This window comes from Cavia porcellus, unplaced genomic scaffold, assembly GCF_034190915.1.
Source record: "Cavia porcellus strain 051 isolate PalLab524CR breed Dunkin Hartley unplaced genomic scaffold, mCavPor4.1 scaffold_24, whole genome shotgun sequence".
NCBI lineage: Eukaryota > Metazoa > Chordata > Mammalia > Rodentia > Caviidae > Cavia > Cavia porcellus.
In genome coordinates this window covers 32,513,816-32,528,168 of record NW_026947507.1, presented here as the reverse complement: position 1 = coordinate 32,528,168, position 14,353 = coordinate 32,513,816, and the positions used below count along the sequence as shown (strand labels likewise).

Sequence of the window (14,353 nt, the reverse complement as noted above, 5' to 3'; positions counted from 1 at the left end):
GCACTGGGTTATTTGTCTGTAAATATGCTGATATTTATATTTACTACTTATCTTAATCTGAAATAAGCTAAGGATCGCTTAAGTATTTTGCTTTTTGTTTTTGGTTTTATTGGATGTTTTCACTGGGCTTTGTTCCTTTGATGCTTCAGACTGCAGTTGTTCCTTTCAATTAATAATTCCTGAAGATCCACATTGTAATAAAAATACTATGATAAGAAGTGCCTTCGGAATAGCTGATGATAGGAGTGGTCAGTGAAAACATTTTCTATGTAAGCAGACAGTTACAACTTGACAAAGGTCACAGAGGCAAATTCACTGTGAAACAGAGCAACACTGGAGACGGTAACGGGAGGAATTCTGATGGTGTAAGTCTCCCATCGAGGAACCACTCAGATTGTTTCTGGAAATAGATTAAATTAAATTCGCAATAATTGTAGAATGCCTGAATTTATTTATAATTGGCTTTATTATTGGTAACAATCAGTGTGGTTTTCATCAGATGATTTTCAAGAGACAAAAATTAACTTTGACATTCATACATTCTGCAGCACTGTAAATGAGATGTGCATTTGATCCAACACAAAATAATGATTGGTAATGAATATGAATATTTTACAATTTGTAGGGTGGGAAAGATGTGTGTGTTAAGCATTTGATTTTGTTACTTGATTCTAGCCTTCTCTTTAAAACTTCATACCTGTACAGGTTTCTTTTGTGATCAGTCCCTATTTTCGAATGAACTTGCTAAGAAAGATGACCCATCTGGATCATGCTATAATATGAAAATGCACTGTTGAAGGATAAGCAGTGTGGAACTTTTTTTTGGACTGGTGGGAATTAAACAGGGGCCTCTTATGAGGTAGACAACCGCTCTCCTGCTGTACTCTTCTCCGACAAAAATCTAACGTTTTTTTTGTATTGGGAATCGAATTGAGGACCTTGCGCTTGCCAGGCAGGATACTGGTGCCACTGAGCTATATTCCCAGCAAGAACCATCTAACTTTTAAACTATAGAGTTCTACTAGATGTGAAAATGAAGGAAGTATTCAATACAGTGTTACCACATTCTATATCTTATTGATCTTAATTTCAGCTAATTAAAAAAAAACATTACGAAGGAAATCAGGAAGCAAAGATCCCATTTGCTATGTAAAGAAGGTATTTTTAGGCTGTTTGCTTATACAGTAAATGCTGCCCTTTCTGATTCAAATGGAAATGGGAAATCAAAGTGCAGGATTGTAACATGATTAATAAGTTAGGCTGTGTGATGTTAACAAGTCTTTTGTCAGTCTAGTGGTATGAGGAAGGAGTCTCTCCGAGGATTTGTGAGGCTTTTATCAATTTATGTTGGAAATGAAAATTCACAGGAAAATTCACAGGAAAATTTTCATAGTGAAGCTGTTAGTGTTAGTCATGGGCTTATGGTAACTTGTAAACTGTCGGTAAATTATTGGTTAGATTTAGAGCGTGTTTGATAGAGCTGTCTGAAACCAGATGTAGTTAATGTACAGTCCAGTGTGCTGCTGTTCACCTTGGTTAAATACTTTCATTTACCCTGCCAGGAGTTTGCCTGTGATTTGTTGGAGCTGCGCAATTGAGATTATGTTTATACACCTCAGGGGGGAAATATGTGTTATGTTTTTCTTTACTATGGGAAGATGACAATCCAATGATTCTGAAAATAATAGTGGCATTTAGCATGGAAATTGTCTAGTGAAATATTGATTCCCCTTCTGAGTAAACCTCAGCTACTTGTCCAGGATGGGAGTAAGAATGGCTTTTGTTGTGAATTCAATAAGAAAAGATTTTGTAAAAGTCATTTTGTCTTATTCCATTGTTTTGTGAGCTATTCCTGTCTCTTTCTTTTTCCTTTCTTCTGTCATCTTTCTTTTCCTTTCATTTTTATTCTCTGTTTATTTTTTTTTGTTGTTGTTCTTTTCTTTTCCTTCTTCCCTGTCTCTATTTAGTAGCTGTCTGTGACTGAGGTAAATTTTTGGATGAAATATTTATTTGAATTTTGGAGTAAATATGATTATACACATATTATACAGATGCATACACATAGGTAAACAAGAAATTAGGTATTTCATAGGCTTTTCCGTAATCTTTTTCTCTCTGTGCATTCTTTCTAACCTAAACAATTACAAACATGCATATCAGATTTTGAATGAGGAAATAGAAATAATTATTATTTAATTTTATCGTTTCATAAAAATGTAAAGCAACTATAAGATTCAGTGTAAAAATCATTAAACTTTCTTTGGTTGAACTGATGCTTTTATTATTATATAATGGTCATATTGCCTTTAGGTTTCTTTGAATCAAAAGTTATATGTAGATTTATGTCTCTTCAGATTTCTTTGGACTGGAAGTCATACTTTGGACCTACTACTCAGTCTGTCTGGTTGTGTAGTTGTGGACATTTATTCCAAGTCTCTGTGTGGTCACTAGGTGATACGCATCTTGGAGAATACATCTGTTCTTGAGGTCACAAACTGGTGAGAGAGATCTTTTCACCTTAGAATGGACAGTTATGCCACATTAAAATAAAAGCATAAACCACATTCGATTTTCTCCAAGCAGAAATGATTAAGAAAAAATGAGCTATAATGTATTTAGGTTTATGAGTACTTAGGAATTTTTCTTGGGACTTTGATTCAGAGAATTCAGTTTAAAGTTTGCTTCTATTTTGCTTTAGAATACACTGAAAGAGACAAACAGTGTGTGTTTTGGCAGTTTACAGTAATAATGCAGCCTCTGTTATTTGCCCAAATAACCTAAACTGAGTTGAGTGTCTTGGTGATTAAGAACTTTTTTCCATAACTTGCTTCGAGTATAATTTAAGAAACCTAGCATTCAGAGTCGGATACAAAAGACAACTGGTGATAGGCTGTCAGTTAGATTCTGCAGAGCAGAAGGATGGAAGTGTCATTTGAGATGGGTCTTTGATTTGAAAGAGGACACTTGCTTTCATTTAGGTTATTAATCTGTTTCATCTCCAACCCCTTCTCCACTCATAATCATCTTCATTCCTGTCTCTCCTTATGAGATGACCAAATCAAGACTATAATTCATTCAATAAAATGTGACAAACCATATATCATATTTCAAGGCTTTACAAGTCCCACCCATCTTACCACCTGGATGTGTTTCACCTTCATGCGTCGTTTTGGACAAGGAGGAAAAGGGAAAAGCGCTATTCTGCTTTGGACTCAGATTTAATAAAATATTCCTGAGACTTTAATAAGTATTAAAGCTGTTAATAACATGACTAGAGAGGATGAAAAGCTAAAAATAGTCTCTGGGTTGAAGGTGATATTCTTGGGCAACACTGTACTGTGATGATTGAGATTATAGACCGCAGAGCTATCCTGACCAGGGTCTAATACCAGCTCCTCTCTCTTAATAGATGAGGGGCTGTGGGTAAGTTCATTTAAATGATGTCAATTTCTTTACCTGTAAAATGGGAGATTTTACTCTGTACCCAATTCATCTAGTTTTTTTTTTCTCTGTTTCTTATTTCATACTGAGGATTGAAGCCAGGGCCTCACTGAAGTACATCCCAACCCTACTTGAAGTTTTGAAGCATGTTCTCAGTAATTGCTCAAAGTGGCCTGGAACTTGTAGTTCTCCTGCCTAGCCTCCTGCAGAGCTGGGACTAGAGGCATGGGCCTCCACACCTGGTTTACCTAGTTTTTTTAGTCAATGAACAATGTAATGTGTTTCCATGCTTTAAAATCTTGTGTTTGCTGTTCTTTTTGGTTGTAGTATTGTTTTAGTCATCACTTAGCTCAAAGTTTGCTGGAGTGATATCTCATTCCTTCTTGTAGGTATTTGAACTGAAAGTATTTTAATATGTCTCCAAGTGAGATTAGTGCTATGAGATAAGTACTACATTATACTATACTCTTTTAGTCTGCTGCTTTCTAAGAATACATGCTATACTCTTCAGAAAGAATGATGACATTGACCTAAAGTGAATCTTTGTTAACCCATTGCCCCTACCTTCTTATCGACTGTCTTATTCTCCTCCTGGGTGCATCCCTCTTTCATGTGTATTCCTATCCATGTACAGATACATACATCCATATACAGATACCTGTATATGTATATATAATGTGTATTTAGATCTTTAGTGATTCTCCTCGTGTTCCAAGAGCAGAGCACTGAGGAAAGTTAGGTTTGGAAGAACCTTTGATGAGTCAAACCAGTTCTTACCTTTTGATATCTCAGTATAATCCTGGGATACTAATAGAGATGTGAATGTGAATTATTTGATGTGATTACAAATCCTTGGCGGACAAAAAGGTTGTTAAGTATCTGCTTTCTTGTGTTTTCCCAATGGAGAAGGCTAGTTATAAAGTCCTAGGGTTAGAAATTGCTGGCGTTACCCCAGGGACTCTTGACTCTTAGCTTGGGGACTTATTTCACTTAGTCACATGAGGAGCCTATGCCAAGGAGCTAATGAAGTACTGGTTGTCATCATGTGCCTGTTTCTGAAGCATTTTATCCTATAGAAAATCCTTTTAAATTCATGATTGCCCAGATTTGGAATGAATCCTCAGCAGATGAATGGATAAAGTGTTGTGTTTGTACATGATGGAATATTACTCAGTCTTTAAGCTCCCATTGTTTGTGACAACCTGGGTGAACCTGGAGAACATTACACTGAGTGGTGTAAATCAGGCAAAGACCAATTTTTACATGTGGAATCTAAACAGTTTGAACTCATAGAATCAAAGAGTGGAACAGAGATTACCAGTAACCAGGATAGGATGGGGATGGCGTGTTCGCCAAAGAGTACAAAGGTCAGTTAGTATGAATAAATTTTATTGTACAGTCTGGTGACTATAGTTAATATGATACTGTATTCTTGATAATTGCTGAGCGTACTGTTTAGAGCTACTCACCAAAAAATGTAATTATAGGAAGTGAGAAATATGATAAATCATGATAAATATGATAAATTGATTTATTCATTCCATAATATATGCAGTCAAAATGTCACATTGGATAGCATAAATATATGCAGTTTTATCAATTATGTTAAATTAAAATTTTCTTAAATATTCCTTTCATAATTTGATTCTTTGCATTCCTGTCCCCTAAATTTTATTTCTTTTGAGTTTCTTCTGGAACTCCTAATCTTAATAGGAAAGCTGCATCTGTATTTTTTTTTTTTTTTGTTCAACTTATTTTCCATTTCTAAGTCTGGTAGTTGTTGTCTGTATTTTTCATGATATCCAGAGGAAGAAACGGAATTTGGGTGATTGCCTCCAATTATTAAATATTTAGTGTGAAATGGCCACTTTGAAATACACTTCCATGAAAGAAAGGAAATTACAATGGAAATTAAGAGGAAAGGAGATATTGAAGAACGGCATAGGAACATATCGGAGAGAAGGTCATATATTGGCTACGTGGTATTTTCATTTTGAAGAGACGTTTGAATGGAAGATATTAACAGTGACGGATGAATCCATAATTATTTTCTATCCTGATTTTCTTATTACCACCTACTATTTGATGTTCAAGCAATGTTCTCTGAGGTATTTATTCTAGTCATGATTAAATCTTTAATTTCCTTCTCTTCTTCTTTCCTTATTCTTTCTTTCAGCAAATGCATTTAGTAGGTACTAACAGGAGGAGAGAACAGAAACAACAGTAACAGAAAGCATAAAACTTTTCAGAATGTTTCTAATGTAAACACTTGAGAAACAAAGTGGGACACAATTTTCAGTGTCTCAAAACATGTCTTCAGGGCTGGGGGTTTAGCTCAGTGGCATAAGTGCCTGCCTTGAAAGCAGGCAGTCGTGAGTTCGATCCCCGGTACCGATAAAAAGGAAAAAGACAAAAAAAAAAAAAAAAAAAAAAACCCAAAACAAAACATGTCTTCTCCTAAATACCCCTAAGTAATGCAAATAGTTATGTGAATAGATGAATTATAAAGCTATCCTACTGGAAATTATGAAACATCTATGTGACACGTCTTTAAGAAATTTACTTAGGTATTTTGGTAGAAATTGCTAGTCTTTTTTGTTTACTTGGGGATTTATTAACTTTAAAATTAGCTCGCAGTGTCTTAGGGAAGACCGAAGTTATTTTACTTTCTGATCTGTAATTAACAGTGAAGTACATGTGTATGTGTATACGTCTGTGTGTATGTATGAATTGGGAGTAGCTGTTAAATAGAAAGGACATGAATCACAAATTGGCATGCTTGACCTGAAAGGGATTGAAATGCTTCATTCAATTAGTAGGTATTATAAATTTCCTGTGAATGAAATTATTATATAACCTATTTGTTAGAATCCCACTGAAAGTTCTTTTTCAGATGCATTTATTTTCCCCTGCTTGCTAAAAGGGCAGAATTTAGGTAAGATTCTTTAAAAGGAAGTTTCTAAAAATATGCTGGATACCTGGCCTTCATTCCTCAACATGTCTGGTTGAGTGAAACCATTCTATATGTTGTTTTAAATGAAATTTTCATATTTAATATTCTTAAGAAAACTTCCTCATAAAAATGAGCAGAAATTAGCCAGAGAGTTATTTGAATAGAAAAAGGTCAACAAAGAAAAAATACATTTAAAAAAAAACAAAACAAAACAAAGATTAATTCATCTTTTTGGACAAAGAAGGTGCATAATTCGGAAATATAAAATTATGCTCTGCAGGTTCATTAACCATTAGGTTTTTTTAAGTCAGCTGTGGCTATGTGTGTAAGGGGAAACAACCACAAAATTAGGCTTTAAAGACTTACAGATAAGCAAACTTTTATAACACTGAACTCCAAAAAGGAGCTGTTTATGCTTGCACGAGAGCTGCAATGATCTTGTAAAAGAGGGAGAGCGGCCAGCCCAGCTCACTCTGATTTGACCCTTTCAGCAGGGAGAAGAGGGCAGAGCAGCTCTGACAAGTGCCCTACTTTTCTGTATTTTCTACTGAAAGGTTGACCTGAAGCAACATGAGGTCTTCTTTTCTTCTTGCTTTTCACCCTCCTCCACATTTGCTCTCTCCTTTCATCTTTGCCTCCATGATTATCATTGAGTACAGGTACAACTGGGCCGCTGAAAAAGGTTTTTCTTCTAGTTTGTGACAATATACCATTGTTTTTTAACTGGTAACACTGGAGGAGACTAATGAAAGCTGCAAGGAATCTATTTATTACCACTGAATATGATTTATAATTTGCAACTTGGGGTGAAAAAAATAATGAAAAGATCCACTTAAAAAAGAGAGTAAATGGGACAGCTTCTTTTCATTCAGCCAGAGGTTAGCTGTCATGTTTTAAGAGTTTAGTGACATATCACTAAGCTCCCTTTTAGCACTCTTGACCATTCTTTGAAAGGGCTGGATACATGATGAATTGCTCAGATATAACAGGTAGCAGTATTAAAACCAATGACACATTAAAGAAAAGGACAAGGAATTGTTTTAAAGAATTAAAAGTGGAAAATGGCATGAGACTATCATTGTTCAGGGTGTTGTGGAGAATTGTTTGAGTGGAGAACAGAAGGGCAGCAGCAGTTGTCCGTGCAAGAATGGTGACAGGTAGTGACATAGTGACAGTGTTTAGGGAAATGTATTGAATTATTTTAAGCTTGTTATTGGAGCTTCTGTTGCTACATCGTTTTTCCAGATGTTCCCTTTGTTTTCACCTCTTTTACCTGCCTAACCTACACAGGGTAGAACAGAAATAAAGGGTAGAAGAGCCTGAAGCCTGGCTTCCTAGTCAGTGCTCTTTGATCCGTTGGGAAACAGTGTGACATGAGAAATGTCACATCTGAAGTGCAAGTCCAGCAGTTTACCTGGGCCAGGGAGTAACGTGGGGTAACATAATAAGAGGAGGTGTGTTAAGGGCTAGGACTGTGCCTGTGTAGAGTGCACTGGGTTTATTTGTTTTGTTTTGTTTTCATCTTTCTTTGGTACCAGGGATCGAACTCACGACTGCCTGCTTGCAAGGCAGGCGCTTATGCCGCTGAGCTAAATCCCCAGCCCTGAGTGCACTAGGTTTTGCCACAGCATTGTGAAAGTCTGAGGGCTGCCTCACTGATGGAACCTCAGGGTGATCATTTCACTTCTTCATACCTTACTTTCCTTGATAGTAAAATAAGGTATCGTTCCATGCCTGGACTTTTCAAGTTTTTAGCTTAGGCTCATGAAATCCTCATTGTCCACAGTCCTCAGCCTCCCTTTCCCTTCTGGGCCAGAATTGCCTGCTCTGTTATCCTTTTGTGTGTAAACTTCCTTACGCAGTGTCTTAGGAGAAAAATGTCTGGTAAAAAAGAAGCTGGAGAAACTCTGTAGTTGATTTTTAAGCATTATTTCAATCTAAGTACTGGGGAATGTTCTTTGCATCATTTTTTTCTTTGTAATCTTGTTTTGGCTTTCCTATTGCACTTAGTGGTTAAGACAAAGACTTGTGTAGTTATTAATGAAATTATCACGTTTGCCTTGCTGAAGCTGTAGCATCATTCTCAAAAAGAGTATAACCAAAGGACAGTGTGAAAGAAGGGACTCCAGTCTGCAGCAAGCCTAAACTTTTTTTGTAAATGAAAAACTTGAAGTGATTTCTAGAAAATACTTGATCTGAGTTATATTTGGAGGATGTAGTTGAGAATAGGAACTGATGGGTGGGATTTAAGTGTAGCTATAAAAAGAGCATCAACTGTTGCTCAGAGTAGGTGAGCTCTAAGAGGAGGTCACAGAAACCTGGTAGCAACCGTATCCATGGAGGAAAGGGCTTGGATGCTTATCCCACTGTAAGGGTAGGGGAGCCTTTGAAAAGAAAAGCTATGTTAGCAAGCTTTTTAAAAGAAAAGCTTTAATGGTTCTGGCTCAAAATATGAAATCTTGCTGCTTTTTTTCGGTAAAGCAAATCAAGCTGAGGTCCGCGATAGAAGGCACATGGCGTTTTGCTTTTGTCTTCCCCATGGAGGTCTGGAAGCACACTATTGCTTTTAGGCATGTGATCATCATGCACAGAATAATGCTGCTGCCTTCAGTGTGGTTCAGACCTTGAATGAAAAATGGTGATGATAATGAGGGTAATATTTTGAAGTAGCTGAGGATCTACAAATCATGCTCATGCTTAAAAAAAAAGAAATCTCTCCCAAAGAAGTCTGTTAGAACGTTTTGACAGAACAGATGCTGCTCAAAGAGTACAAACAGATTTTTAACTGAAAAGAAAAAAAAGAAAAAAGTTAGAGTGGGGGTGGTAGTAATCGTTAAGGGTACTGTAACGGAATATTAATGACTCCCAAACAGACTCTATTTTTAATTTGATCATGAAGAAGTGCTGCAGGATTTTATATGCGGGTGCATCCATAGAATTTTGAATATTTGTAGGCTTGGAGCATTCTTTCAAACAACATAATATATTTCATTGGAATTGCTGCTGCTATCAGTCAAGCATGAACATGTATAATGGATATGAGTTTAATTGGTCACATTGTGAATTGCAACCATCCTCTTTTTGCTTATGTGCACCAGAAGGGGGATGGGTAAATTCCTCAGGAGTGATGCACTTCTTTTGGAAGACCTACAAACCAAGCTTAAAAGAATTGTCACAGCCAATAACCTGCCCTGTTTGTGGTGTCTTACCATTAAGTAACAGTGGGAGACATTTCCATTTAAAAGCGTTTGTAACTATCCAGTGAAAATATCTCACAAAGGAAAACAGTTTCTTCTTTAGTGGTAGTAATGCTTCACTATGTAAACATCAGTTGTCTTGAAGACTAAGAAAGATGAAAACAAGTAAAAAAGTAAAAATTATATAATACATAGATGTTACAGAGGGTATGCAAAGAATCCTACAGATTGTATTCAGACCTTCATTTAGAGCCTGCTTTTAATAACCACTACAATTTTTACGTCAAAAGTTTTGGCCTGATCTCTTCTCTGGTACACACAAGCTGATGGCTCTGTAGAGAGGAGTAAGTATACCAGTAGACCAAGATTGCTTGAAATTGAGATGGAGCTGGGCTCTGCCACTGCTTGGCTCTGAGCCAGTTCTTCTAGCAATACAATAGCCGCATAGAGTTAATGTTTTGAAATGCAAGCATTTAGGTTCTTACTTAAATGTGCAGTTGAAATTATTTTGATGAAAAAAAAATTTTTTTTTTCTCTATTTGACTGTGAATTCATTCAAAAGAAGAATTCAAAGGGAGCGCTGTTCCTCAGATACGCGTTAGTGGGTAGTAAGAAGTGATTTGAAAATGAGATGAAAAAAAAACAAAAATGAAACCTGAGAGTCCTTGGTCTCCAAATGGGAGGACTGGTTTGAGGGAGAGCAGCAAACCTGTGCAGTCAGGGACTTCCCAGAGAATGGCTGTTAGAGCCAGAGCAGCCACAAATGGATGTATGCAGTGAGTCATGGAAAATGTTGCATTATGTTTACTTAGCTGATTAAGGAGATAGGGAGTGTGAAAGAGATTTAGAAAGACTGCCAAGAAAACTGTTTTATAAAAGCTTTTGGCTTTTAAATAATTTGCTTCAATTGCAAGATACACTGATACAGAATTATTCACTTCTTTGCCCTCAAATGGTTCTTGAATTACATCCTCTGTCAGTGTTGGGGTTTTATTATTATGGTCAGCCTTCTGCACCTGCGATTTCAACCAACCATAGATTAAAAATATTTGGGAAAATGTTTGCATATATGCTAAACAAATACAGACTTTCTCGTTATTATGTCCTCTACAATATAGTATAGCACTGATTTGCAATAGCATTTGCATTGTTTTACGTATTATAAATCATCTAGAGACTCTTTGAAGTATGCAAGAGTGTATGCATAGTTTATAGGCAAGTACCATTGTTTCTAAGGGACTTGAGCATCTGCAGTTATTGGTATGCTGGGAAATACGTATCCTGGAATCAGTGCATTATGGATACCAAGCATAGACTAAAAAGTTTTTTTAAAAACATTTTTTGTTTTTACTGTTCCTTCAAATTCTCCATAGATAGCACCTTAGTTTCATTGTGTAGATGTTGGTTTCTCAGAAACACCCATAGTGGCCAGGTATGGTGGCCTAGTCCTTCAATCCCACAGGGTGGGAGGCTGAGGCAGGAGGATCCTGAGTTAAAGCTATATGAATGGGTTTGGAGACACAGCCCTGAGTAAGACAGGCTGGGTTACTTAGTGAATTAGTTAGACTCTTTCTCAAAATAAAACATAAGAAAAGGGGGTGGGGATGTAGCTCAGTATGAAGACCCTGGGTTCAATTTCCACTACTACCACAAAGCAGATAAACAAGCAAGAAAGAAAAGTCAAAAGCTATCTATCCCTTAGGAGGAGTGTTTGGGGGATGACACAAGTATCTAACTGTTACCTTTCCAGTACACCTGGGTTAAATGCAGTCACAGATCTAGTTCTCCCCTATCATATCCCAGATGGTCTAGTGAGAATTTTGTTACCTGTGCACTTTTCCCCAGAAGTGAACTCACTGTCCATTTAGATCCCACTGCTCTTCGATGAAGACTACAAAGGAAAGTAGTTCTGGAGCAAATCATTTAGCTATGAGGTTGCTTAATTCTGGAACAATTATTCCTTGAGAATACCAGATAGGCAAGATTTTTTTCCCCTCTTCCATTTAGAAACGAATCAAAGGTAAATCTAAATACCCAGAATGTTATTTGAAAGGGTTACTTACATTTCAGATTGTTAGTTATTATAGTATAGGTACAAAACGAAATTCATGAAGAGTTATAAATTTTGACACTATGTTAATTTTGATTACATAATTAATGGTTATTGCTTGTCACTTGTATGAAATTCCTCCCTGCCCTTATTCTTAAGGACAGAGACTACGTTGTGTTGCTCATAGTATCCTTTGCCTCTAATATAATTCCTAAGACAGAACAGATTTTTGACAAATACTTGTTGAGGAAATAATTGCAGTAATTATAGTAATAACTAATAATGACACAGCAGCAATGATTCTGACCATGGATTAGCTTTGGGAGCAGTGTGTGATCAATGTCACACTGAGTGTGTACATAATTTCACTTCTGTTTATCCTGAGAGAGAAGCCATACCTTTCATCAGGGCAAACTTTGTTCTCCCCAAAATTTATGAGTCATAGAGGACTCTGCAGCTTGTAGACTAATGCATTACTGTTTTGATTAAAACAAACAAGCCAATGCCAGCAGCAGCAAAACACTTAGAGGAATTTTTCCTTCTCCAAAGCACATGGCTCATTCATTGAGGCCCATCTGTGTGCTAAGGTCTGTGGCTACACAACCCTTAATAAGACAACAGTTCATACCTTCATATACCTCAGAGCTTGGGAGAGAAAGTGTAATGAGTGATTACGCAAATTATGAAATGCTTTGCTTACAATTTCATAATATATTAGTTTGAGTATTGTCTTAGTTACATTCTTATCTGTGAGACACAATGCCTGACACTCACAACTTACAGGAGGAGGAGAGGTTTATTTTGGCTCACAGTTTGTCCATACTTGGCTGGCTCTGAGGCTAGCCATGGCAGAGGAGAACTGCTCATGACATGGTAGCAGGACGCACAGAGAGAGAGCGAGGGAGGAAGAAGCGAGATAGCCCTTTCCAGGCTACGCTCCCAGTTACCCGCTTCCTCTGATCTGGCTTCACCTCCCAGCATCGCATGTAGCTGTAATCCCATCAGTGGACTGATCAGTCGATGAGTATCATACCCCGTGACCCCAAACTACCCCCAAACCTCCCCAAACCCTCACCTGTGAGTACATGAGGCTTTGGGGGGAATCTAGATATAAACCGTAACAGGTATGGGAGGCATACCATATTTGGCAAAAGTCAGATGAAATTTAGTAGGATTCATGAGTTTTCACTTTGGTAAAAGCTGTTCTAAATATATTGGGTGAAACAAAGATGAGTAAGGCATGAGTCCTTTCCTGATGGAATTTTAACTTATTATAGTACTTTTCAACACTGGCTATACATTAAAATCATTTAGGATAAGGAAAAAAATTAGAAGACTGAAATATTCATACTCAAGGGGAAAACTATTGAAAAAAAAAACAACTTTGGAGAAAGACCTGACACTTGCTTATCAAACTACCAGAATAGTTTGTGCTGTCATTGTTTGTTTGGCTGTTCATTTTTTATGCTTTGTTTTTGTAACTTGAACAACTACTTCTAAGACAACAATATGTAATATATCAACTAGAGATGATTAGTGTTATTTTTCTGAAATTTGTATTATTTCTACCCTTTTTTCTGTTTTGCTTTTTTATAAATAAAAAATGATAATATACTTAATGTATAATATTAAACTTTTTAATGTCTTTGTTAAAAAGAAAACAAAGACACTCAATGATCCAACAGTTTAAGAACAATTAAGTGATGTGTTATAGAGATAATCACAGCCGCCCCAAATTGGAAAAAACATAAACGTTTAACAGGTGGATACATAAATGAAGTGTATATGATATATCCACACAGTCCATTACCACTCAACAATGACAAAGAATGGACCATTCCTACACGCAGCACCAATGAAGCAAGCATGACACTAGAACTTTAAACAATGGTTTTGTTATATGACATTCTAGGGTAGACAAAACTAACAGATGGTGGTAGGGGAAACCTCAATGAAGTGATTTCCTCTAGAGATGCCATTATGGGAATTTCCTGGGAATGAACATGTAACTTGGAGGAAATATTAGGGAAAATGTCACTTGGGAAAAGATACAAACAAAAGCTTGATGTCTTCTTCTGCCTGACCCTACCTCTCCCCAATTTCGAATATTCGTGAATGGGGCTATGTGTGTTATTTTAAAGGCAATCCGATGATTATGGCACCTATGGGGGCATGACAGGGAGTAAAGAAAGATGAAAGAATACTCAGGGGATAAGGGGACTGGGAGAACCTTATCTCTAGTGGACAGGTGTCGATGTCCGCTCCCGGCCGGCAGGAAGGACACACGACAAAGTCTGGCAGTGGACAACCTTTTCTTTTTATTTTCCTTCTCCGTACAGCCTGCCCTGGGATCGCTCCCAGCCGAAGCCTCTTCTGGTCCGCTCCCCGCGGCTCCTTCCGGGCTTCGCTCCGAAGCCTCTACCGGTCCGCTCTCCGCAGCTCCTTCTGGGCTTCTACTTCCGGGCTTCTTCTTCTCCCCCAGGGGTGGCACCAGTATATATACGGATACAGTGTCCAATCATGTTAAAGTAAGCAAGGCAAGCTGATTGGCTAACATCATCAGTTGCCAGGCAGACTATATTGTTGAGCGGGTTGCTTACGCGGTAAACAGGAAACTAACGTGCTCGATGGGAGGGGTAATCTACCTCAGGCTTTGCTCTTTACCACAGGCCGCACGTCCGCCGCGCAAGGCGAGCTATCACAGACGCGGCT

At 37.4% G+C, this 14,353-nt stretch overlaps 1 protein-coding gene and 1 long non-coding RNA gene across 8 annotated transcripts in view; both read left to right on the top strand.

Moving 5' to 3' along the window:
- The window catches only part of Psd3 (pleckstrin and Sec7 domain containing 3), a 505,243-nt gene that overhangs the window by 293,888 nt on the left and 197,002 nt on the right, over positions 1-14,353 (top strand). The window lies entirely within an intron of this gene.
- The window catches only part of LOC134472702 (uncharacterized), a 35,726-nt gene continuing 21,375 nt past the window's right edge, over positions 3-14,353 (top strand). The window contains exon 1 of the long non-coding RNA XR_010042628.1: positions 3-13,889. This is a non-coding gene — a long non-coding RNA (uncharacterized LOC134472702). The remainder of the gene's footprint in view (positions 13,890-14,353) is intronic.